Below are 27449 nucleotides of genomic sequence, written 5' to 3' on the forward strand. Positions count from 1 at the left end.
GTAGTCTGTCATCATCATCATCATCATTATAAGAAATGGCTGAGCTGCCTTCCCGGTGACTGAATTTCTCTACCACCCAGAGGGTGCATGCGACGGAGCCATGGGGAAATCTCCCGTGAAGACCACATTATCCCATGATTCTAACAGACCTGGTACATCTGTAAACACGGATTTATTCACAAAGGTCTCAGGAAACACTCCTCTCCACTGAAAGGTTCTAACTAATCAGGATTGCTGAGCCCTTGAGCCCACTGGCAACCCATCCCTATCTCCCTGGGACAAATCTGGTGTCTTCCTTATTCCCAAGGCCTTAAGGAGGGCTGATGTCCTTTTTTGTGGCGACAAGTAGGGGCTGGAGAGGGCTGAGGTTTAGTGTAAGGTAGGAAATTAATATAGAAAAAAAATAAAGAAGCACACACACACACACACACACACACACACACACAAAACAACCAAACTCCCTCTCCCAGAGGCAACAAGGTCTGACATTCCGGCATACCTCCTCTCTCAGGTTTCTGTGTTGGTTTGGATTTTCTGCCACTTTTTCCTTACATAGCAAGATGGTTATATTACATGAGCATTTTTTACATTTTTTACTTAAATTTAGCATACAGACATCTTCTCCCTTGTCCCTAAAAACGTATGTTAAAGATTACATATCACTCCCCTGTAGCGATACGTCGTACAATTATCCCCTATTTTGGACCTGTCGGTTGCTTCCGGTTTTTCATGACTGTAAATAATGCTACGAGGACTCTGGTGCATCATCTACTAGCATTCCTTGGTTTATTGAGAAGCTGTACTTTCTGTTTAGGCCGTCTGGGCTGTGTCTGGACCACAGGCATCCTCCTGGAGGGTGGCTTCCTTTCTCGTTCTCCATGTGCTGGAAGGACACGCTTTGGTGTCCTTCCAACCGCGAAGTTACTTCACGTTAAGCGAAGGGTTTCTAGTGGCCCTGCTCTTACAAGAGAGCATCTCTGTCGTGGTGCACTGCATTTGGCTCCCCTAATTCCGAGAAGCCATCCCAGCTTTTAGGACCAGCCTTCCAGAAGCTGACTTAGTGACTGATACAGGAGGGAAACTCCACCCACACGGGCCCTTTTTACTCTTAAGACACAGTAACTTGCTTTTCCAATCCTCAACAAGGGCGAAGGTTTAAGCAGAATCACGGAAAGAGCTACATCTGTCTGGTACCGCTTTTTTTTACCGATCTGACTGGCAAAAATGGCAAAGTTTGATGACACGCTGTGTTGGCGTAACTGTGTCTAAATGGCCACTGAACACTCATTCCTGGTGGAAACGTGGATTAGCACAACCCCTCCGAGGGCAGTCTGCCAATATCCATCCAAGTCACAAGTGCATGTACTTTTCGACAGGCAATTCTACTTTTTATTTCATAGACACACTCGTGTATTCTCTGACACGACGTAAAAGAAATGAGGGTCTGCCCATCCGGGTCCTGAAGCAGGTTTGGGTGACACAAACATCCAACCAACGTCTGAAATCCTTGGGGTCTAGCGGGAGTGTTGTCTAAACAGATACCTGCTGGGGGAGCTGGCGAAGAATCAGAAGGTGTCGACAGTTGTGTAGGGCAGAAAAACAGGCCCTTAAGGTTCAAGGATGCGGACAGAGGACAAAATGCAGCGTGTGGACAAAGAAAGGTGTGGAGATGGGGCCTGACAGGCAGGGCCCGGAAGGCCTGAGCGGGGGCAAAGCGAAACGGTGTGGCCAGGGAGGTGGCCGCAGTCAGCAACAGAGGATCCTAATGCCATCGACGAGGTCTGGTTCTCCTGTAAGCCAATGGTCACTAAAGGGAAACATGAAAACCACTTCCATGCATTTCAATCTAAAAAAAAGAAACCCGGTCGTAGTAACGGTTTATACAGAGACATACGACATCATTTATAAGTAAATACACACAGGTCAGGGGCACATGCTCCATTACTGCCAGGGGTATACGATCAAAGAGGTGCGCAAGCCAATGATATCAGTGGTGGGGCACTGGAACTTTCCAGGAAGTGACATGATTATACTGGTTGTCAGGGAGGATGCTGGGAGCTGGGGACTCCTCCCTGGGAATCCCCAGAGCAAATGAGTCTGGAAGAGGAAAAGGATCAGGAGGAGCTGGGGCTCAGCTTGGCCCTCCTGGGACGAGAGCAGCTACTCATATCGGTGACCAAGTCCCACAGCCACATGGAGAAGGGTCAAGAAACCGAGTGCCTATCTCTGGGTAGCAGGATGAAACAGAGAGAAGGCAGTTAACTCCAGCCTCTTGCAGAGAAATCCATTCACCTTCTTCCATGCAGCCTGTGTCACCCAAGATGCTCCCCCTTGGGCCCTAGGGGATGGGAATTTCTGGCCAAGTGTCCTGTCAAGTGCTGAAACTGGTTTCTCCCAGGGGCTGCAGAATGTCAACTTGGTCAGTTATGCTTAGCAGTTTTGAGGCCTATGCAGTCTTACTGTTCCTGTGGAAGAGTGTGCTTAGTTTTATTTCCTTCAGATCCTTTGAGTGTGCTTAACATCTTAATCCTTTTCCCATCCCTTTGAGACTCTCTGGGGATCCGCATGTGGCTGATGTGGGAGCACAGCACCCTGGACCATACCAGGGGTGCAGAAACCCCAACTATTTGGGGATCACGCCTGTACTGTCTCTATTGCTCAAGCTGAAGCAGTCCCAAACCATACCTGGGAATGGCGTGACATCTGATTTTGTCAGCCACAAGAGGGAAATTCAGAAGCCTCTCAGTGGTTCATGAAGGGTAAAGGCTTCAGAGGAAACAAAGGGAGAGAAACACAAATCACGCCGTCTTCGGCGAGACATCTGCTCCTCCCTGCGCTTTGCTGTCACAAAGACCATCAAGGTGTTCAGAGAACAACCAGGAGGGGTGACGTGTGGCATCATGTCTGGGCTCAGGAGGACAGTGAAGAGGCATCTGGAAGTACAGCACAAGTGCTCATTTCCACATCCAAGCCTGTGGATGGCATATACATAGAGTGGAGTCACAGAATCTCTGTCTCTCTTTCCTCTCACCTGTTCATTCCAACAGGAAGCCCGTGGTCACTGCCAGAGTAAAGAGACACGTCCCTCCTCCCTCATGAAAAATTAAGACACGGCCAGGGATTTTGGCCACACATGGGGAAGAAATCTTTTTTAAAAAAGTAGAGTGGGAGTGGAGAAAACCAACCAAAGCAAAAACAATCCCTTAATCCACGCACTCAAGGCAGGCACAGGACAGGTACAACAATTTTTAATAACACTCTTCACCATCTGTAGCCTTTTAATTAAAGATATGAAAACAGCAGGTGAAAATACTTCACTTTTTATATTAGACCATTTTAGACCATACAGCAATTACTCCCATAAGAAATCGTCATCTGCTAGTCCCAGCTAAGTAGTTAGAATACAATGATACACGTGGGATGTACTGAAAATGATCACTGAAAGTTATGAAGTGTGCAGGCAATTCAGCCAATGTCTAATGAACTTGTCTAAATCAAACAGTTTCTAGATAATGTATGTGAAAAGTGAGTTTAACGGTGGTGGTGTGTGAGCAAAGTTTTTTTTTTTAAATGTTTATTTATTTTTGAGACAGAGAGAGACAGAGCATGAACGAGAGAGGGTCAGAGAGAGAGGGAGACACAGAATCTGAAGCAGGCTCCAGGCTCTGAGCTGTCAGCACAGAGCCCAACGCGGGGCTCGAACTCACGGAGTGTGAGATCATGACCTGAGCCGAAGTCGGCCGCTCAACCGACTGAGCCACCCAGGCGCCCCTGTGAGCAGAGTTTTGTGTTGATGTTGGCATTCAAAGCCACATCACTGTCGGCATCGCGATGATTTATTTTACATTTAATAATTTTGTGGCCACCATACAAAAGAATTTCCTTACATGTTCAAGTTTGCTATTTTGCAAAGGTAATCCAGATAATATATACCCTTTTTAAATACTCAAAATATAATACTAAATGCTTTCAATAAATGATAAGGTAACTCATACAATTTTCCTGTATGACAGTTTCTGCTTAGGAAAAGGAGGGTGATCTGGAACTCCGGAGGAACCCCGGCTGTGATTTTTAATGAAAATAAACCCTCACTTGTGTCCAGACATCTTAAGACACAAACTCTTCACTCACGTTCCTAAAAGGGCACTTCTCCGTGTCACCTTAACTAACACTGCACACTGAGAAAGCCACGGTTTCAGCCTCGAGCCTTTAGAAACTAGGTTTGTTTTAAAATTTTTCCCCACTAAAACTATAACCCAGTTTCACAGTCAAATAGTTGTATAATTTTATACAACTTTCACTTAAAATACTTTTCTGGGGCAACCATGAAACCACAAAGGGAAACCCAAACACAAACATTTTGCATTTCTCTAAGTCTAAAATCTCAATATAGTCAAATACCAGCATTCCCAGCCAGAAACCTACTTTAACGAAAACCGAGAGAGAGAGAGAAAAAAAAGTTGATGCTTCAAAATCTGAACGGTTTGTACTTCAAGTCAAAAAGAAAGATCATGTTGACTGTATTTTGTATCATTATGAGCTCATAAAACTACACAGACTCAGTCTCACTGTAAGATGAAATGTTTAGAACAGAAGTTGACCGGATAGTTGTTTCCAGCTCCATAGTTATGCAAGGAATACATAGAACTCTGATTTTTATCTTACATTATTTATCATATAGTGGAGAAACAAATAGTAGATATTGTTGTTGACCCCGAGCCAACACAGCTATATATGTTTATGTGCCATGGTGCAAAATTTTGCAGGAACTAAAAACTCTAGTGGTTACAATTCCTTTCCCATGAACACTAACTGCTTCTCTTTATGCTCCAGTGGTAACCTCAGGCCTGATACAAGCATGGGTTGTTAGATCTTTTAAAACCTTCGCAGAGATTAGAAGGCTGCAGAAAAATACCACTGGGGGTTAAAGAGAGCTTTCTGAAATTGTTCTAAATGGACAAATAATGCTTTGCTTTCTTTGACAGCTGTTCAATAACTGAATACATCTGGAGAGAGGGAGTCAGCTGCCAAGAGATTTCTATTTGGTTCGCTACCAGGTTTTCTTTTCCAGAACGCTTTCCAACACTCAGACTAGTCTTATTTAAGAGCATTAAAGAAAAAAGATGATTCTTCTTTTAATTTTTTTTTTTTTTTGCATCACGTTCCACCCCTGTTAGATAACATAAACTGTGGATTTAAAGGAGATAGCTTTGAGGTGAAAGCTATTCCACGCACCTGACTTTTCCCTGGTGGAGATATGGCTGATTCCCTTTAAGTTACCGCCAATAGGAGGCAGCACTCATTCAAATGCGCTGATCCTTAGTTGACACTGTTAATCCCTGTTACCCAAACTGTTTAATAGAAACTATTAATGTTTCAAATGAGAAGCATGAGGGTGACAGAGCTCTTCCAGGAGTAGCAAATAAGCTGCCCAGTAAGCAGTCTCAGGGACTGGGGTCATCCTGGGAAATGCGTGTCAGTGTCCAGGTCTGGTCTACAGCCCTGGCGGAGACCCCGAGCCCAGATGGACTCACCTTTACCAGGCTGACAGACTGAAGTATGGAAACAAAATGCCAAAGTCTTCCTTTGCAGTAGGAAGTACTACTACCTCTCTATAAGATGGCAATACTCTCATTGGATAAGTGGTACCTTCTCTCCCCTGAAAGCTAGGCCAGCCCAAGAAACCAACTTAGTTTGTTTTAAGTTTATGTATTCATTTTGAGAGACACAGAGACAGCACAAGTGGTGGAGGGGCAGAGAGAGAGAGAGAGAGAGAGAGAGAGAGAGAGGGAGAGACAGAGAATACCAGGAAGGTCCTCACTCCCAGTGAAGAGCCTGATTATGGGGCTTGAACCCACGGAGCTGTGAGATCGTGACCTGAGCTGAAACCAAGAGTTGGACGCTCAACCAATTGAGCCACCCAGGTGCCCAAGAAGCCAACTTATAATCATAAATTTATTTGGTGGGCCATAGAGAATTAGAAAAAAGAGAGCAAACCATAGGATTCAGATGCATAACAGTATCAGGCTAAAATAACCCAAAGCATATACCTCCACAATCAATATAATCTTGTGAAAGGAACCACAGTATCTTCTACCCTACATGTTGTGATTTTACTTAAAGTAAGTGGGGGATAATACAGTTGGGAGAAAAGAACACGGTATTAGGATTCCAGTGTGATTCAGCATCTTGTCTAGTTTCAACAATTATAAAAATCTTTAAACACAGTGCAAACTCTTCCTTCCTTCCTTCCTTCCTTCCTTCCTTCCTTCCTTCCTTCCTTCCCTCCTTCCTTCCTTCTTCTCTTCCCTCCTTCCTTCCTTTCCTCCCCCCCTCCTTCCTTCCTTTCTCTCTTCTTCTTTTCCTCCCTTCCTTACTTTCTTCCTTTCTGTAGGCTCACGCCCAATGTGGGGCCTGAACTCATGACCCTGGGATCAAGAGTCCTATGCTTGGGGCACCTGAGTGGCTCGTTGGTTAAGTCTTCCACTCTTGGTTTTGGCTTAGGTCATGATCTGACAGTTCATGAGTTCGAGCCCTGCATCAGGCTCTGTGCTGACACTGTGGGGCCTGCTTGGGATTCTCTCTCTCCTCTCTCTCTGTCCTTACTCCACTTGCACTGTCTCTCTCCCAAAATAAATACTTAAAAAAAGAAAAAAAAAGAGTCCTATGCTCTACTGACTGAGCCAGCCAGGCACCTCCAGTGCAAACACTTTAAAACCAGTATCTATCTACTTGCCAGGAAAAGCTTCTACATTCAGTACCACTAAAAATACACCATGGTGAAAAAATCCACAGAGAGCGGAAACCAATTCAAAGTGGGGCATCAAAAACGAGAGGGCTGGTGGTTAATCAGTTTTCCAAGAGTGCCATCACATAACTTTCAGTTAGAATTCTTGAAACTCATAAATAGGTGGCCAGTGAAATGAGTGACTGCAAGATAAACCTGAGTCCTAATCTCCACCCCAAAATGTGCAATATTCGAAATGGAAACTGGCATGCATCATGTCTGATTTGATTAACAGGGAGTTTAACGCCCAGGCAGCGACTTGGCTCATGCCCAACTGAGACCCCACTCCTTCTCTTCTCCATCTCTTCTTCAGGGAAGATGAAGTTATTTAAGTAGAGAGGCAGTCCACGTAAGCAGGCACGGGAGACCATCCCCATGCAGCCCAGATCCTCCCCCAGTCCTCCAAGGATACATTAAAAAAACTTTTTTCTAATGTTTTTTTTTTTTATTTTTTTAATGTTTATTTATTTTTGAGAGAGACAGAGACAGAATGCGAGTGGGTTAGGGGCAGAGAGAGAGGGAGACACAGAATCGGAAACAGGCTCCAGGCTCCGAGCTGTCAGCACAGAGCCCGACGCAGGGCTCGAACCCACCAGCCCTGAGATCATGACCTGAGCCGAAGTTGGACGCTCAACCGACTGAGCCACCCAAGCGCCCCAAATGTTTATTTATTTTTGAGAGAGAGACAGAGACAGAGACAGAGAATGAGTGGGGGAGGGAAGAGAGGGGAAGACACAGAATTCGAAGCAGGCTCCAGGCTCTGAGCTCTCAGCACAGAGCCCGATGCGGGGCTCGAACTCACGAACCGCAAGATTGTGACCTGAGCTGAAGGTGGACCCTTAACCGACTGAACCACCCAGGTGCCCATCTGAGGATACATTTTTTTAAGAGGTTCACCCTCTTATCCTCCTTGGGGGAAACATTCTTTATATATTGTCATCAAATGTATTTTACTCCCAGGGCATAACATAATGCTAATATTCCACATTTAATCGTATCTCTGGCAATCACCATCTCTGCCGGGCGCTGAAACATTTCGGGCGGCCTCATGCACTATCCGTCTATCACGCACGCCCGGCTCGGACTCACTGCCTGTTTCCAGTGGTGGTTTGACTCGCTCACACACATCTACCCTCGGAACGGCGAAGAGGTCTCCTAGCGACGATCTGAACATCTACTTAACCACAACGGTGTCTCTTCAAGCCTCAGATGCAAGGCTGAGGGAAAAGAGCCCACGAAAAAGAAACACACACACAAAAAAACCGAACCAGCCCATCCGGATCCTTGCTGTCATGATAGGAAGCACGATTTCGTCACGGGTTTAATAACAAATCGCAGGCAGAGCAACCCGGGCTAAGTAGAGGCCCTCCCGCTTGTAGTCACTCTCTGAGCAGAAGCATCTGTACTGATGCCTCCCCCCCCCCTCCCCCCCCCCCCCCGCCCCCGGCACCTGTTCCCTGTATCCGAGGACCCAGAACAAAATGCAAGAGCCACGAAAGCGCTAAGACCGGAGACACGGCAGCGGCACAGCACACACAGGGGCTGATGACCCGTAAGTGGCAGGAGCAAGCCGGGTACATCCGAGTAACAGGCGCTCTCCTCCCCTGTCCTTCTCTGACGCAGCCCCGCGGCACCTTTCTTGCAAAGTCTATACACGGAGGGCACGGTCGGCGATTTCCGGTTTCATTTTAACCGCAGAGAGAAGCTGAAGAGTTCACCCCTGAAAAGCAACCCGCCGAATCCTTCCGGCCCCTGACCACCTTCCACTCTTATGGCTGTTATTCCATCCACACCTTTCTTCAGTGGCTGGCCTTAGCCGAATCTTTCCAGAGCTTCAGGCTCACAGAAAGGGAACTTTCCTTCTGCGCTTCTGTGGCTAATGGAATCTTTAACTAAAATCAGCTACCGGCCAGCAAGAAGTGGCGATGCCAATGGGAGAGAGGACGTCTCTAAACAAGCCCTCGGCATCCAGGGCAGGGCTGGGTGGCAGGCTCGGGGGGTCCGCCGGCCGTGCATCTGCTAACCGTGCACCCGCTGGCCCTGCACCCACCAGCCGTGCACGGCACCAAGCCCGCGTTCCACGTGTGGGCGCCGGTGACCCGGCCGGCCTGGAGTGCTCACGACACCCAGCTCTGCCTCCAGGTAAGCGGAGGACAACCACCTACCTCCTAAGGTAAATGCCTCTTTCTTTCAAGAGGTCTTACCAGCTCGCCTCTCTGCTCCAGACTTGTCCGTGGGGGCAGCAGTTAATTGGGCTTGTGCATCTCAGCTGCATCTGGTGGCTCACAGACCCAGCCAGCCTCATCCCGGCTCCTCTCCTGTACCCCATCCTTCCAACTCCACTTCAGACCCCTGACTGTCCCCGGCATGTGGCTGTGCCTTCACCCCAGCCCTTCTCCCAGCCTCTCCTCTCAGCTCTGTCCACCCAAACCCCACCACCCGTCCAGGCCTGGCTCAGTTCCATCTTCTCTGCCCCCTGCCTCCAGGCCCTTCTGCCCCTGACACTGTGCACCTCAGGCACTTCTGATCTATGCGCGGGTTCTACCCACTTGACTCCTGGTAGTTACGGATCATTAGACAGATGTGTTACATGCTATGCCTCTAACTCTCCTCCAGTCTGCTTCTGTTCTGCTGGGACTCTGGGTTTCTTAAAACTTGCTGTGTTCTCTGGCAGAATTAAGCTTTTTTAGTTTTATTTTTTTTAAGGTTTGAGAGAGAGAGAGAGAGAGAGAGAGAGCGTGAGAGGGGGAGGGGCAGAGAGAGAGGGTGGCACAGAATCCGAAGCGGGCTCCAGGCTTCGAGCCATCAGCACAGAGCCCGATGTGGGGCTCAAACTCACAAACCGTGAGATCATGACCTGAGCCGAAGTCAGACACTTAACCAACTGAGCCACCCAGGTGCCCAAGCTTTTTTTTTTTTTTTTTTTTTTGATGTTTATTTATCTTTGAGAGAGAGAGAGAGAGAGAGAGAGAGGCAGAGTGTGAGCAGGGGAGGGGCAGAGAGAGAGGGAGACACAGAATCTGAAGCAGGTTCCAGGCTCCGAGCTATTTAGCACAGAGCCCGATTGGGGCTCCAACCCATGAACTGCAAGATCATGACCTGAGCTGAAATCAAGTCGGATGCTTAACTGACTGAGCCACCCAGGCAGCCCCAGAATTAGGCTTTAAGACTTGCAAAACCTCAGAACTCAGAACCTATTTCTTTGTCTCCAAACCACATGCTCACCTTCCCTCCTGACTGGGCCAAAATGCCACCTCTGGGGGAACGGCAGGGGCGGATGCGGCATGTTGACGACTGAGGGTAAGTGCTGTTTTACTCTGACCCACTTGAAGATGAGTCCTAAAAGGTAAAGAGAAATTGCTTGGACAATCCCATCATTCTCTCTTCTCATATTCCGTTTTAAACCATTATTACCTCAGACTCCTACTTATAAACTATGTTTCTGTCTTCAACCTCATGCAGATGAAGCACATCCAGGTCACATCCTCCCTGTAAGCACTCTGAGGACACCCGGGATGAGGAAATCTACGATGAGCTGTTCAGTAAAAGAAAGAATCGCCTTCCACTCTAAGTGTCCTCTGATTTATCAGCTGCAAACGTTTAGATTCTTCTAGTTCATGTTCTGTGAATAACCTTGTATGTATCGACTGGAGTCCTGTGTCTTCCCCCCTGCCTCTCCTGTAACCCACTAATGTGTTCACAGTTGGTTTGTTGAAATAGGCTCAGTGAGTAATTAAAAATAAGTCTCACATGGCTACCTCTGGTGGGAGTGACAGCTTCTAGCTCTTCTTGGTTTTTTGGGGCAGGAGGACACAGCCACACCTGGTGGTTTTTCACCACGAAGATGTGGCAACAATGTATTCGAAATGATTAACTATCTCGCTCTTCCCTCGAGTACCCATCAAAAATCGATACGAGCTCTAAATTTCGGATGAAGCGTTCCCCTGAAACACAAAATTAACGGAGATCAAATCACTAGGAAGTGGTGTAGAGTGCTGGTCAAAAACTCTGGAACCAGAAGAGATGGGTTTAGTTCCCAGCTTTGCTCCTTGCTAGCTAAGTAGCCTGGAGGCCGCTACCTATCTGTCCCAGACCACTTACCTCACAGGTGTTAGGGGAATATCAAGTCCATGCACACACAATGCTTAGAACAGAGCGTGCCATGTGCTGAGTGCTTCCCAGCTCTTAGCTACTATTATTATTTCTACGAGGATAGCAAAGATTACTTAATTGGACATTGTATCTTTCTCAGTAGGGAAACTTGTCTCGTTGCTTAAATCTACCAGTACTTTCATAACCTCTAAGAAAAAATCTTTTTAAAAATAAATTTTACGTTACAGTAAAACCTTTGATGGGGATTAACTTGTTCTGCGAGTGTTCCACAAGACAAGCAGACATTTCTAATAAATTTTAACTTGATAAACGAGCGATGTCTTGCAATACAAGTAGTTGGTGATGACAAATGTCACATGATCGCAATGAGCCAATCGTTCTCTCTCTCTCACTGCAGGATTGTGGGTGATTGTCTCCCATGCTTGGATGCTCCGTCTCAGGCCGCAGTGTCTGGCAGAAATCAGTGATTTTTCAGAACGCTGGAAGGTGCCCACAACTGGCAGTAGTGTGTTTTTTTGTCACTCCAAAGCACCGATGGACAGTCCTTTGCTTTTCTACACAAGAGGAGGCTTAGGAATGCTTTGCTTCATTCTAGGTCAGGCTGCCTGCAGATACACACCCTTTCCTGTGCTGCCTTATTGCCAGTTACATTAAATACGGTATATGACAAGTTTATTAGTACTGTAGTCAACATCCGTGTGAGCATATACAATGGCCCCCATGCAGAAAAAGGTTGAAAAGAAAGGCGCTAAGAAGGAGGAGATGATTATGGTGGAAGTTAAGAAGGAAATCATTGAGAAGCACGATCGAGGGATGCGAGTGGACGAAATTTCAAGGTTTTATAAGAAGTCTACATCTGTATCTCGTCTGCAGAGGAGAAGGACAAAAGATGGAGGAATCCCTCGCTTCAAATGAGATTAGGGAGAGGTGTAAAATGTGGGAAATGGTGCAAATTTTGTAGAAAAGCATCACCCGAATGAGGGTCTAGCAGCACAAACGATGAATCTGTTTAATGACAACGCAATGTCACGTTTCCACGAAATCCTCAAAAGGAGGCAAAAGCAAGTGTCATTGGACGGGTTCCTTGTTAAAGTTGCGCGAAAAGAAAAAGATTCCATTGAGCTAGTAGATAGCAGTGATTCTGTTAGTGATAGTGAAAGTTGTCCTACACAATAACCCTCTGCTCTCTTGTCTCCCTCACAATAGCCATGAAGGTTTTCAAAGGTAAGTGCAGGTTGTTGATTTTTCTTTATATTTTGTATTTTCTTTATTATTTTGTATTATAGTACAGTACTGTAATCACTTTTATATGAACGTTTTTGGGTTGTGGAATGAATCATCTGAGCTTCTATTACTTTTTACGGGGAAAATCGCTTTGATATATGAGTGCTTTGGATTACAAACCTGTTTCCGGAACGAATTATGCTCGCAAACCAAGGTTTTACCGTATTGGTTTTCATCAGAAACTGGGATATTCTGAACAGGAGTGGGCAGGTGCCCTGAAGTGTAACGCTCTAAGTATGGGAACAGCGATACCCCGTGAGAACGGCTGGAGCTGCCCCTCTTCACACCCCACCCGCTCCTGGATCAGAATTAGCCTGAGCTCCGGTCTTCTTGGGCTGTGGCAGGATAGGAGTCTGGCTGCCTCTGCTGGGTCGAGGTGACCACTCTTCCTTCATCGGCTGCCTTGATTTCCTCACCGATTTTTGTCTCCAATCCCTACCCAGCCCCGGGGATTTGGCAACCTGTTGTTCAAACAGCTCAGGCCTTGGCAAGAGTCTCCATATGCGGTTCTAGCATCTAGCGAAGCTGACATCCCCAGGGCAGAAGTGCACTTGGCCTCTGACTTATCAGGGTGGAGATCAGAAACAACCTTGTAAAGAGGACAAAATTCACAAAGAACCTGTGGCTCAGAGGTTAAGTAATCCGCCCTTGGTCACACAATAAATAGGGAGCCCTGGCAAAGCCACGGCAGCAGAAAGTCCCCGTGGTTGTGGCCGTGGCCCAGATTCTGCTACAACCGCAGGTGAAAGGAAACCCTTAAGCATGACGTGGGCAGAAAGGCTGAGAATCTGGTTGGAGGGCACAGAGCAATGTAAAAAACCAAGTGCAGTGTGTGTGTGTGTGTGTGTGTGTGTGTGTCTGTGAGCGCACACGTGTATTTTTTACAGACACTCATTTCTGAGTTTAAAATACATATACTAACTTGAACTAATAATGAAGAGTTTATCAACAGGAATCCTGACCAACTATCCGTAATGAATAGGTAAGCAATGCAGGGACACCTCTGTTGACTGGGAGTCGCCAACATCCTGTGGAGATTCTATTTGGCTCCAGGGCTGAGACCCATGATCCGGATTATGGCAACTGGCAGAGCCCATTTCCCTTCTCCTCCCCCACGATTTCTGTCCTGGGCACATGACCTGAGCAGAAGCAGTAAGCACGAATGACAGAGCTTCTTCTGGAGATGCTGGGGACAGTGGTGCAGAGGGTGCTAGGACCCAGCAGAAGCCATATGCAGGATCCCAAGGGGAGATCCTTAGAATCAGGTTGACACCAAGAAAAGCAAAGCAGGTGGAGAAAAGAAACCAGGACGTTCAGCGGCATTGCGAAGCCAGATCAGTATCTGCCGGCCGCAGCACTGAGCCTTTTGGTTTTCTAGTTTCAGAAACTGATCCTCCGTTTATTGCTGAAGCCAGCCTTAAGTTGTGCTTCTTTCTTTTTAATGTTTATTTATTTTTGAGAGAGGGAGGAATGGAGGGAGGGAGGGAGGGAGAGAGAAAGAGAGAGAACAAGCAGAGGAGGGGCAGAGAGAGAGGGGGACAGAGGATCCAAAGCGGGCTCCATGCTGACAGCACAACGCCCCATGCGGGGCTTGAACTCGCAAACCCGGAGATCATGACCTAAGCCAAAGTTGAACGCTTAATCGACTGAGCCACCCAGGCGCCCTTGAGTTGTGTTTCTTTTTACTTGCAACCTGAAGAAGTCCTGTTGCAGCAGGCATTTAAGAAAAGCATTTTCTTTACTGCACAGGACAGCACCGCAAGTGGCTGAACACTGACGAGTGGTTTAATTTGCTTGGTGAATATTTTCCTCCTCCGAGACAGCTGATATCAACAATAAGCTTTGGTCTATTCTGGACTGAATTATTTCACTATATTCTCAAGATCACGATTCCCTAATACTTTTACAGTTATGCAAAACCATCTTCAAGAGCGACGGAAGGGCAAAAGGGAATGAAAGAGGAAAAAGGAGAAAGGCGTCTATGTATATAGTGAAGGGGAGAGACACGACAGATATTCAGATTCCACAGATTAGCACGAAGACTTCTTTCAGCCATTATTAATCAGATCACCCTAAACAGTAAACAAAAGCAGGCTACCAATCAAAAGCTTTTTAGTAAATTCCTTCTGGCACGCATGTGAATGCCACCCACAGGCAGTCTTATGAACCTTCTCCACCACTGTCCCAGAAGCACTCATTAAGAAGAACCGCGTTGGCATGCGAAGCCTCTATAGCATGCTCACACACGCACGATCTCAATGGAACGTGGCACCATCCCTGGCGCCCGGGAGGTGTGGTCAGCCCTGTGCTGCAAGTGAGGGAACGGAGGTCTGCAAAAGTTGAGCACGTTCCTCAAGTTCACAGGAATAAAGAGCCAGGAGATGGAAGATTCTGGTCTTCTAACTCAAATCCAAAGGACTTTCCACCATGGCTATCACCCTGTCCTTCCCAGTTCTACAAGGATCTTCTGCCTATCACAGTGGGCAGGCAGACACCAGAGAAATCTTTGTACACTGTATAAAAGGACAATCTAAGAATGGAATGACCAACATCTTAATATATTTTTTTAATTAAAAATTTTTTTCTTAATGTTTATTTTGTTTATTTCGAGCATGCTCGGGTGGGGGGACAGGCAGAGAGGGTGACAGAGGATCTGAAGTGGGCTCAGAGCTGACAGCATAGAGCCGTATGTAGGGCTTGAACTCATGAGCTGCAAAATCATGACCTGAGCCAAAGTCCGAGTCTTAACCAACTGAGCCACCCAGGCGCCCCTAAATATTTTAAGTTAGCTCTAGAGACACACTCCACCACACTCCCAGCTTCTACAGCCATTTCTTACCCACTTCGGGCACAAAGCTTTGGTTGGAAATTACTGGGAATATCCCATGCGCAAAAACCAAATATATGCTCTTATGTGCTGAAAACAGCACTGATTTTATATTTTTAAAAAACACAATTAAGACTTAAGAACTCAAGTGTAATTATCCAGAAAACTTAAAAACTAGTACTAGCATTTAGAGGCATTTGTATTAAAAAAAATTTTTTTTAACTTTTATTTATTTTTGAGACAGAGAGAGACAGAGCATGAATGGGGGAGGGGCAGAGAGAGAGGGAGACACAGAATCGGAAGCAGGCTCCAGGCTCTGAGCCATCAGCCCAGAGCCTGACGCGGGGCTCGAACTCACGGACGGAGAGATGGTGACCTGAGCTGAAGTCGGATGCCCAACCGACTGAGCCACCCAGGCGCCCCGAGGCATTTGTATTTTAAATTCAACATCTTAGAGACATAACCAAGCATCGATCTGGTATTTTCCTTTCTAGGGCATGAGAAATAATATTTAATTTACCTGGAATTTCCTCAAAGTCAGTGATGCCCAGCAGTTCCTCTTTTACTCCTCCTCTCTTTTAAGCCAGAGAGTTTTTATACTTCCCAATGCCAGTTTGCCTCCAGCAGAGATAGGGCCACATTCTTCCACAGAAGGGCAGATTCTGATACGAGGGCTGCTTGTGCCAGACTCTCTTTTGCATGATATATACATAAATGGTTTTCCAATCTTACCGTGTGGAAGTGGTGATTCAAGCATAACGTCTTCGTGAGCTAGACGGGACTTACCAACCTGAAATGACTAGTGTCATTAACAAACTCATCAATGTAGGCTTTCGAACACAAATCAAGTCCCAGGGACTCAGGGCCCAGGCTTGCAGAAGGTCCAGAGCATTCCAGCTGCTCTATTCACTTATCTTCTACAATCTGACACTGTCTGTTCCCTCCTCCTGATCTCCTTCACAAGTCTCCTCAAAGTTCATCTGAGGAACAGATCAGCTTGGAGCAATGAATTTCAGCTAATTTGCCTGGGTCTGGGTCTAGGTAGGAAGGAACAGTTTGGAATCACTTTGCGATCTTGGGGCGCTTACAGTAAGAAAAAGTGAACAGGATCTATTAAGGGGTGTTCTAACAAGCTGATCAACAACCCCCCCCCACCTTGCTCAACACCCCCAGCACAGAGCTGAGCACAGAGCTCATGCACATATAGCAGCTTTCACTTTATTGTCACTGACGCCATGAGATAGGCTGCGTGTCACCATCTAACGTTGCTCCCAGCAGCCCCCAGCTGCTCTTTTTACCACCCCTAACCCCACACTCGGGTCCTGGGGACATCTGTCCATTCACAGTGTCACTCTGGGGCCCTCTGCTCCTGGGGTCTGGGATCAGGGGCCACTCATGCTTTCAAAACTCGCTCCCCTATAGCTTCTCAACCTCCTGGTCACTGTTTCCCTGCTCCCTGGGGATCCATTTCAACATTCAAGGTGCCAACATCAGCCTTCCTACCGGAATCACTAGCCCAGTTTTCAGATGTGCCTCTGGAGCATCCAAAGACCTTGTCCCACAGAATTCCTCCTCCCAGACCCACAGCTCCTGGTTTTCCTTTGTGTTCCCAATCCTGAACGTGACACTACAGACGAACTCACCCAGATGTTACAACTCTGTTATTCCGGCTTCAGCGAAACTAAGGTTTCTCTTTACAGACCCTTTTTGAGGAGCGGTTTAACAGCAATAAGGTTCTTCGGCAGCCCCTCCTCTTTTCAATGAGAAATAGAGCTCTAGGAAATTGGAAAATGTCCTCTGACCTTGGATTTTAGAAGTTGGTCCTGTGGTCAAAGAGGAGACACGATCACCTCCTGGCTCGCCACTTACTGGCTGATAAATACTCCTGGCATCAAGGCTGCTCTAGGAATCAGAAGATTGGGGCTGGCATCTCTTAAACCTTAAATAACTGATTTACAAAAAGTTCAATCTATGAAACATTTGGTGGTTGACTACCACAGCAAGTAACCTTACTTTCATTTATACTCTGTTGGAACAGCTCACTAAATTTAACAAAATGCCGCAGTGCATTTATAGAACATTCAAGACACACACACGTGAGCACATATACACACAGGAGAATATTACTCAGCCACGAAAAAGAATGAAATCTTGCCATCTGCAACATGGATGGACCTTGAGAGTACAATGCTAAATGAAATAAGTCAGACAGAGAAAGACAAATACCACATGATCTCTTTTATACATGGAATCTAAAATATAAACAAACAGGGGCACCTGGGTGGCTCAGTCAGCTGAGCGTCCCATTTTGGCTCAGGTCATGATCTTGCGGTTCGTGGGTTCGAGCCCTGCATTGGGCTCTGTGCTGATGGCTCAGAACCTGGAGCCTGCTTCGGATTCTGTGTCTCCCTCTCTCTCTGCCCCTCCCCTGTTCACCCTCCGTTTCTCTCTCAAGAAAACTAAACATTAAAAATTAAAAAAATAAAAACGAAAACAAAAAGCCCAAACACAACAAGCTCATACATACTGAGAAGAGATTGGTAACTTCAGGAGGCAGCAGGGGTGGGATGGGAGAAATGGGTGAAGGGGCTCAAAAGGGAAAAAGAAAAAAATTTTAAGAGAACAAACTTACATTAAAAAATGCTGCTGTAAGAAATCTATTTGCTTAATGGAAAGGGGTTTTTTTTTTTGGTTGCCAAAAAACCAAAAATCATGATCTTAAAGTACCTCATCAGGGTTTTCAAACAGAAGGAAAACAAAACTTGTGCCAAAGGAGATAATTAAATTTCAAAAGCCGTTTAACATTTACAAGATGTATATATACCTATAGAGCACTAATGTTGAGATTTGAAACATAAAATGCTAGGGGCGCCTGGGTGGTGCAGTCGGTTAAGCGTCCGACTTCAGCTCAGGTCACGATCTCGCGGTCCGTGAGTTCGAGCCCGCGTCGGGCTCTGGGCTGATGGCTCAGAGCCTGGAGCCTGTTTCCGATTCTGTGTCTCCCTCTCTCTCTGCCCCTCCCCCGTTCATGCTCTGTCTCTCTCTGTCCCAAAAATAAATAAACGTTGAAAAAAAAAAAAAGAAACATAAAATGCTAAACTTGTTTGAATCACAACTTGAAAGTACAATACTTTTATCTTTGTTTCCATCAAGGTGGCGTAAAAGCATGTACATGGAGATATATTGCTTTCTTTCCCTCTGATACAGACTAAAAAGTGAATGAGAAAGTGGGCATAAATTTCTAAGATTGGTAATAAAGGTTAGGTTCATTTTTATCTTCTACTAGACTCAAGTTTCTGACTCATTTAACCTTCTACTATTTACCTTTACTTGTAATACAGAGAAATTCTTTCCTTCTCTGCCAGTGTCCTTAGATACTTACTCAACAACTGGGGACTTAATACAGCATCTGGTGTCAGAGGTCCTTCTGAGTGACCACTGTGAAATCTGTCATTTATACGTGAGTCCACAATGCAGTATCCTCAGGGAGGAGGGAGCAGTAATGAAAAGGATGTTATTCAGAGCACAGTACCCTCAAAAACGGAGCTGAGAGAGAGGGAAGCCTACAGGGTTCAAGGCCACCATCTGTCACCCAGGTTGACTGGGGTCACTGGTTTTTCTCTATATCCCTCCTGAGGCAAGGCTGGGCTGAGCAATACCCAGAAGGACAGACACACACACACACACACACACACACACACACACACACACACACACACACAAATAAGAAAGGAAAAGGAGCACCAAATAGGGCAGTTTTATCCATGAAATAGATCTGCCTTCCACATGCAAGAGGGAAAAGCTTTTGACCTGATAGTTGAAAATCAGCAGTGGCCAGTGTCGGGGTTGTGGGGCAGGTAATACGTGGAGTTCTCAAGAGTGCACAGCTATGTGCAGAGACATTCTCTGTGGACCGGAAAAACTTGCGCCCAATGTATTCTTTGATTTTAAGGTGTAGCTTTACTGCTCCACTTAATATTTCGTAAACGGGGATGTGTTTTATAATCAGTGTGGGCCTATGATATGGTAGTGTCTGGGCAGAATCAAGGAAATCCTGTATGTTCCCTGCTGTTATTTTCAGCCCTATAGAAAAAGGGTTTCAGGTACTAAAATGGGATTAAATGTGAATGGTTAGGACACTCACATGACCAACATATTTTCTCTACCGAACGATACTGTGTAATGCTTGGGTGTGTGTGGGGGGGGGGGGAGGGCTATAAACCATTTTGATAGGAAACAGGCTCTCAGATTCAAGGATTTAGGGGTCACTGTCCGGTACTAAATTTTCTAAACATGGTGGAGACTGACCGGACCGCATCTACTTTCCCACTCTGACAATGCACTTGAGCTCTGGTCGTGGCTCTGTCTGAATGGCCCATGTTGTCTTCCTCAGGGACAAGCTGAGACCGACTGCTCTAAAGGTCTATGCCCAACACCCATGGGCCAGGTGGGAAATTAATGCTGGAAATAAAAGCCCCCCAATTCTGACTTTTCTTTAAGAAGATAACGCTTTCAAACCCTCAGCTAGCTACCCTGAGCTCTGAAATCCTGGGGTTCTCAAATCAGTGCTGAACAATCTGAGGAGGGGTGCTCCACAGGTCTAGGTCTGGGTGCCAGGACCACAGCTGGGTTTCAAAGTGTTAGATTCAGAGACAACCTGCCAGCAGTGGGCTTGGCGAGACTTCTCGAAGCTTTGGTTTCTCCAAAGAGAGAGTGTGCTATAGACTGACCTGTGTCATCCTCACCTTCTTATGTTGAAGCCCTAACCTCCAACGTGACTGTATTTTTGAGTTAGGGACTTTAAAAGGTGACTAAGGTTCAATGAGGTCCTAACGGTGGGGTCCTATTCCAATAGGATTGGTGGTTTTATAAGAAAAGGAAGGCAGTAGGGGAGCCTGAGTGGCTCAGTTGCTTAAGCCTCCGACTTCGGCTCAGGTCATGATCTCACGGTTCCTGGGTTCGAGCCCTGCGGGCTCTGTGCTGACAGCTCGAGCCTGTAGCCTGCTTCAGATTCTGTCTCCCTCAATCTCTGCCTCTCCCCCACTCTCACTGTGTGTATGTGTCTCTCTCTCTCAAAAATAAACAAACATTTAAAAAATTAGAAAAGAAAAGGGAGGCAGACACAAACACTTTGGAAACAGCTTCATTTATGATCAGGTTTGCTCCAGGTAGACCTATCTCTGAGAAAGTTTCAAAGCCCTGTCTTGGAGGAAAGGCACCCATTCATGGTTAAGTCCAAGGGTTTGGGGGGCGGATCTGTGTTCGAGACCCAGTTCTGCCACTTGGAGTCATGCAATCCCAAGAAAGGGATTCCCACCTGGGGAAGTCTTCCCTTTTTCACATGTAGAGCTGGGATAAGACAGCAGCATCAGTTAAGGAGGCTTTTGGCTGCGAACACTGGAACACTAGGCTAGCAGTGGCTTAAACAAGCAGGGGTTTACATTTCCCAAAGAACAGGAAGTCTGGAGGCAGCAGGGGCCGGCCGGGCTTAGCTGCTCGGCAGTGTTGTCCAAAACTGGGGTTCCTTCCAGAGGTTCAACCCTCAGCAGGTTGGCTTTTTGTCACTTCCTAGTCAAAAGTGTCATCACTGGAGCACGGGCTATCACAACAGTGTCCAAGTAGAAAAGAAGGAAATGGGCCACAGGGTTCCCTCTCCCCCCTGTGCCTTCCACTTATCAGGAAGCAAAAGCAGACAGGGACATGCTGTCACACCCCAGAACGGGGTCCTGCACTAGGGTGACCCCAGCCCTGAGGATGAGCCCACGTACTCTGACACCTGAACAAAACCAGGGTTCTGCCAGCAAAAAGAGGGGCAGTGTAGACTTTTATTAGTGTTTAGAGAGAAAAGTTACATGAAGTATGCTTAACACAGTGAAGTGTGGGCTATTAACAAATTATCAATTAACACTGATTTATTAATAAACTAATACATTGTCACCTTTCACTAGAACCCAGAGTTACCTGATAAACTCTATTTCCCTCAGGGAGACTACTTGATGAAATCTCTATACAGAAACATTCAGGTCTGTGTGTCAAGGAGCCACAGCAGAAATTCTTGGAAGATGAATTCTTAGGGGAAAAAATGTAAGCAAATGATATTTTACCTGTAGCCTCATACTAAACCTGAAACTTGTCTGATGTTCTTTTTCTTTTTTTTTTTTTTTTTTTTTAGTGTTTATTTTTGAAGGAGAGAGAGACAGAGAGAGAGAGTGGGAGAGTGGCAGAGAGAGAGAGGGAGACACAGAATTCAAAACAGGCTCCAGGCTGTGAGCTGTCAGCATAGAACCCGACTCGGGGCTCGAACTCACAAACCGTGAGATCATGGCCTGAGCTGAAATCAGATGCTCAGCCAAGCCACCCAGGCGCCCCAAAATATGGAACACTTCACAAATTTGTGTATCATCCTGGTGCAGGGGCCATGCTAATCTTCTCTGTATCATTCCAATTTTAGTATATGTGCTCCTGAAGCGAGTACAAAGTGTTCTTAAACTATAGTTCATACCACTGAATCCTCTGGGATCTGAACAAGGTATTCACGGAGTATCTTTATTGTAAATACACTGAAGGCCTTTGGAAAAGAGGGGAAGAAAAACCCTCTTTCAAGATTGTTATGGCTCACTTATCATGGTTTTAAATAAACTTCTACTTAAAAGACAACATGCTTTTTTTTTAGCAGGCAGACTATATAAAAAGTCCAATTAAACGTCTTCATGGAAACACTCATTTTGCAATTAACTCTGAGGTCTGATTCAGATGCCTGTGACCTGATTGTGAAAGCTTAGGAGCTATAGAGGGAACCCTGGCTGGCTCAGTCGGTTGAGTGTCTGACTTTGGCTCAGGTCATGATCTCATGGCTCGTGAGTTCGAGCCCTGCATAGCTCAGAGCCTGAAGTCTGCTTCGGATTCTGTGTCCCTCTCTCTCTCTGCCCCTCCCCTCACTCATGCTCTGTTTCTCTCTCTCCCAAGAATAAGTAAAACATTAAAAAAAAAAATAAAAAAATAAAGAGCTATAGGAACTAAGTGCTCATGCCTGGATCTCCCATATGCAAAAAATAGATTTTGTACAGGGGGAAATGCTAATAGTTCTGTAATCCTAAAACTGGTAGGTACCCTTCCCACCACCAGCCAAATGTCATCTTGTTCCCATTCAGACCTGGAACTGCTGGAGAGAACAGTCACTATTTTGCATGCTCTTTCCCAATACGTATAAAAATAAACAATACTTCTGATACAATGTCAGACTGAAAAATGAATGCCAACTAATAAAGGAAATAGCAATTAGCAAAGTCATTCATTATGGTTCTGCTTTTGCCTCTGTTGCTTGTTTATGCCCATAAAACAATAAATTCACGATAGTAACCTAATATTTTATATACATTTTCCCTGAAATCAAAGTAGAAGAGATCAAGGACATCTGTGACGAATATATTCTGCTAGTATTAAGAGTCCCTAAATTCGATTATGGTATATGGCATATATTTTCTCCCATAAAACTTGTATTTTCAGCTAATAGGCATCACCTTCTAAAACCACCTTACTTCTATCTTCAGCACCAACAGTTACCTTCCTCCTTGGGGATTATTTTATTTTTTTAAGACATATGTGATTTTAGAACAGTTTTAGATTTACGGAAAAATTGCAAAGACAGTAGAGATAGTTCCCATATAGCTTTTACCCAGCATCTTGTAGCAAAATCTGGTACATTTGTTATAATTAATGAACCAATGCTGACACATTGTCATTAACCGAAGCTCCTCCTTTATTCAGATTCCTTAGTTGCCCCCTAATGTCCCTTTCCTGATCCAGGCCCCCATCCAGGGAGTCACATCACATCTAGTTGTCAAATTTCCTTAGGCTCCTCTTGGCTGTGACAGTGTCTCAGACATTCCTAGTTCTTGATGACCTGGGCACAGTTTTGAGGGTACTGCTGGGTATTTTGTAGAATGTCCCCCAGTTTGGGTTTGTGAAGTGTTTTCTCACGGTTAGACTGGGATTAAGGGTGTAAGGAGGAAGACCCCAGAAGGAAAGTGTCATTCTTGTCACATCAAGGGTACTATCAACACAGCTATTGATGTTGACCTTTGTCACCTGCCTGTTTGTTCAGTTCCTCCTAACGAAACAAGTAATCGTAGAATTACTTTCTCCTTTCCACAACCCATACGTGAGAGGCTGGAGGTTTTGTGACCTTGACAGCAGAAGACTGACCTCACTTATTTCGGTTCTTCTGTATAAGGGATGTGTCTCCTCCACTCCCTTGCTCGCTCGCTCACTCATTCAATCGTTCATTCATTTGTTCCTAGCTGTATGGACTCCTGGATACTCAAGAGTTAATTTTTAGGAAGAGGCAGGAGGGCGTCTGGGTGGCTCAGTCAGTTGAACCTCAGACTTTGGCTCATGTCAGGATCTCACAGTTCATGAGTTTAAGCCCCACATCGGGCTCTGTGCTGACAGCTCGGAGCCTGAAGCCTGCTTCAGATTCTGTGTCTCCCTCTATCTCTGTTCTTCCCCCACTCACACACTCTCTCTCTCTTTCTCTCAAAAATAAATAAACATTAAAAAAAATAATAAAAGGAAGAGGCAGGAAGGGATTTTGTTGTATTTGAGCACGTGCAAAGGCCGGGGAGGACGGGCCGCTGTGCGCACAGAGCTGCTGGCCTCCCTCACGCCGACCAGACTCCCGTCACACACCAGACTGATGACCCACACCAGTGAACTTTCTGCCACAGTAACATTACAGAGTCCTACATGCTGCAGAACTCTGGCCTCTGTCTGAGCAACCAAACTGCAAACGCTGAACCCACCATATGCCAGAAGCCCTGCTGCCCATGTCAGTGCCCATCCTGGCCCTCGTCCTCAGCTCCCACAGTCAAGCAACTGGCACAGTCCAGGCACGATGCTCGTAAACACCCTGAGTCGGCATCCTATCAGGAGAATGGCTGCGACCCACAGCCCACCCTACAGCCTCTTGCACAGACTTGTGTGCACGGTGGGGTACACGGTACATGGGCTTTCACTCAAGACCGTGAATTTAGGAGAAACAATCCTGCAGGTCTTGATAGTGAATATATATAGATAGTGGGAACTGAGCAGCGAGGGGCACATTATGTATGAAACACAGCAGGTGATGTCATGGAGGTTGCACAAAGTGCTAAGGGACCCTACAGAGAAGTCATACAAGGAGATGACAGCTGATATGGGGCCAGAAAAACAAGCAAGAGTCTGAGATGGGGAAGGGGGGAGGGTGGATCTAATTTGTAATCATTTATCAGTATTTTCTTTCTTTTTTTTTTTATAAATTTTTTAATGTTTGTTTATTTTTGAGGGGCGGGGGGAGAGGGAGAGAGGGAGCAGGGGAGAGGCAGAGAGAGAGGGAGACACAGAATCTGAAACAGGCTCCAGGCTCCGAGCCATCAGCCCAGAGCCCAACATGGGGCTCGAACTCACGAACCGTGAGATCACGGCCTGAGCCGAAGTGGGATGCTCAACTGACTGAGCCACCCAGGTGCCCCGAGTCTAATGCTTTTAAATTTGCTTATGCCAGTGGGTGACAAACTCCGCAGGGGGCAGAACATCTAGGTGTGGGAGTGGAATCTGCACAGAGTCGTAGGTACATCAAACCTGAAGTAGGTTTATAATTCGGGGTAAGGGAGGACTCATCTTATCAAAGGTTCTCTCACTGAGATAAACAGCATGGACTAGAAACATTTTCAACTATAATATTTTCTAGTGCAACCTGGAAAAAGCCCCAAATGTTCCATTTTGGGTATTAAAACACCTCTGCTTGGCTCACAGAAAGTCCTACTTGAGAACCACCGGTCCAGGTGACTGATGAGTGTAACACATTCTGTTTTCAGCAGACCGAAGGCTACACTTAGAAGCCATTCTCCAAATCAGTACAAAACCCACATTAGCAAAAAGAGGCTTCACAAGGCACATTTTGAAAACTTTATTTAATAGTTTCCTTCGTTTTTCCCCAATTGCTGGTAACACCCACTATCCTATTTTTAGCTCCACTGTACATTAAAGAAGATCTATGATAAGATACATGTAATTACTTGTGAGTTAAATGGGAAGACTCTGCTCATAGTAAAAAAAAAAAAAAAAAAAAAGTCGACCTGCCTTCAAAGCAACAGGAAGAAAGAATCAAGGGGGGAAAGTGATACCATGGCAACACAGCTTTCAGAAAGACAAGCTCTGCACACCTTGTCAGCTACTCCACAGAGCTGGAGACAACCCGGGATATACCTGTGCTTCTGAGGATGCCCATGAGATCCTCAGGCACATCACAGAGGCAAAGGGACCCTTATGCACAAAGAGTCAGACGCCGCTGCCCCCCCAAACAGGGGGAGGTCCACATAAACAGTAACAGTAACGACAACAACAATAATAACATAACGGACGGCTTCTAACGGCTTCTATCTCCGTCTGACTTCTGAGTCTGCCACGCTCAAAATACTGCTCGGATTAACCCCGTGATGTCAGCATCGGGACCACAGGGACTATGTCCGGGATTTGTAGGCCCGCCCCCAGAGGTCCTGATCTGTGAGGCAGGGCCCAGGATTTGCATATTTAACTAGCATCCCGGGATTCAGATGCAGGAGGTCCTCAAGGACACAGTGATGCGGGGTGCAAGCCACAGGCAGTCTGCTGACCAAACCAGCCCACTTTACCCCAGGAGTCACCCCTCAAGACTTTTATCATCAATCCTTCGTTCTGTGCAGTGTGTCGATGTAACTGTAGTGGCATTAACCTGGGACGGTTAAAGTGATGAATGGAAAGTCGAGTATAATTAAATGCCAGCACTGACTGTTGTGAGCTTGTCGCACGCAGAATGGCAGAGCCAGGCTGCCGATTTAGACTCTTTGCCAGTCAGGGTGCCTCCTAATTAGTTCTGCAACCGTATCCCGTTGCTAAAAGTCTTGAGGGGTGATGACAAATGGCAATAAACATGACTACAGCTCCCAGAAAATTTTAACCCCGATTTGAGGGACTCCAGGATGCCAAGTCTGACCCTCTCCAGTCCTATTTATATATGATTTTTAAAATGCATTCGGGGGGGGCACCTGGGTGGCTTGGTCGGTTAAGCGTCCGACTTCGGCTCAGGTCATGATCTCACAGTTTGTGAGTTCGAGCCCCACGTCGGGCTCTGTGCTGACCGCTCAGAGCCTGGAGCCTGTTTCAGATTCTGTGTCTCCCTATCTCTCTGCCCCTCCCCTGTTCGTGCTCTGTCTCTCTCTGTCTCAAAAATAAATAAACGTTAAAAAAAAAATTAAAATGCATTCGGCACACACATGACTTTCTGACCACTTGGGCCATTACGTGAACAGCTTAGAAACCCAACCTTAGAGTCATGGCCCAGCATTAAATCTGCCTTGTGTTTACTCCGTAAGCAGAGGTTCTGTCCCTTATCTGCATGTTGAGACTCGGGGAATATTTCAAGACAAGCGCAAAGATGAAAATCAGCATGTCTCAACTCTGGCTGACACAGAATCAGAGGAGGGGGCTTTGGAAAAACTACCCATATTCAGGCCCCCCTAGACTTCGAACTTAGAGTCTCTGGGGTGAATCCTGCTGATGCTCCTGGGTAATTATAACGTCCACCCAGGGTTGAGCCCCACTGGGAATGCTTGTTCCTCTCAAGACCATGAGCATCCTGGAGGAGGACACAGTTTCTCCCTCTCTGCCTTTCAAACCAATACGTAATAAATTATCGCTGAGCTAAACTGAATATATTTGCATATTGGACTGTTTCCACGTCTGTAGCGGGCAAGCAGCCTCAAGGACCGAAGACTGGGTTCACATCTGTGACCTCACCTTCCCAACCAAACAACATTGGCACAGCTGGTCCCACACCTCCAGGCTGAAAGACGTGCCTGTCACTGTTCCTCCCGCTTAATGAGGGCTGAGAAGTGCTTCAGAGGTGGGGCTGCGATTACAGTCGGCAAAGGCAGGAGCCTTCACCAAATATGAGGACGTCCCTCGGAAAGTCACCATGACTGAAAGGAGAGCTAAAAGATGGTTAATCCCAACAAGTGCCTTCTGCTGGCAGTAAGGGTTGCCAGATTTAGTGACCTCAAATGTAGGATGTCCCGTTACGCTTGAGTTTCAGATGATCAACAAATAATTTTTAGTGTAATTATGTTCCATGCACGATTTGGGCACACTTATACTAAAAATTTATTCACTGTGTGTCTGAAATGCCACTCAACTGGGTGTCCTTAGTTTAATCTGCAGCTCCAGTGCTAATGGTCCCAAAGTCAATTTGTGTGAGTTTGTTTTGGGAAAAAGGAATGGCGGTATTACAAGATAAAAACATCTGAAAACGCTGTGTTTTGTTTCCCAACAAATGCTTTGGTAGTCCCCGGCACAGGGGCTGTCTAGAATAAGATACAAGCAGAACATCCCTCTCAGTGACTTTTCAAAGAACGGGGTTCTTCA

At 46.1% G+C, this 27449-nt stretch overlaps 1 protein-coding gene and 1 non-coding gene across 2 annotated transcripts in view; both read right to left on the reverse strand.

Moving 5' to 3' along the window:
• Nucleotides 1-27449, reverse strand: part of FAM171A1 (family with sequence similarity 171 member A1) — a 132902-nt gene that overhangs the window by 85110 nt on the left and 20343 nt on the right. The gene's annotated exons all lie outside the window — the stretch shown is intronic.
• Nucleotides 21380-21486, reverse strand: LOC124502728 (U6 spliceosomal RNA). Its single transcript, XR_006959991.1, has one exon. It is a non-coding gene; the product is annotated as a U6 spliceosomal RNA (small nuclear RNA).

Source organism: Lynx rufus, unplaced genomic scaffold, assembly GCF_022079265.1.
Source record: "Lynx rufus isolate CCGP_SWC_20201006 ecotype Redwood Valley unplaced genomic scaffold, mLynRuf1.p SCAF_7, whole genome shotgun sequence".
In the NCBI taxonomy this organism is placed as follows: Eukaryota; Metazoa; Chordata; class Mammalia; order Carnivora; family Felidae; genus Lynx; species Lynx rufus.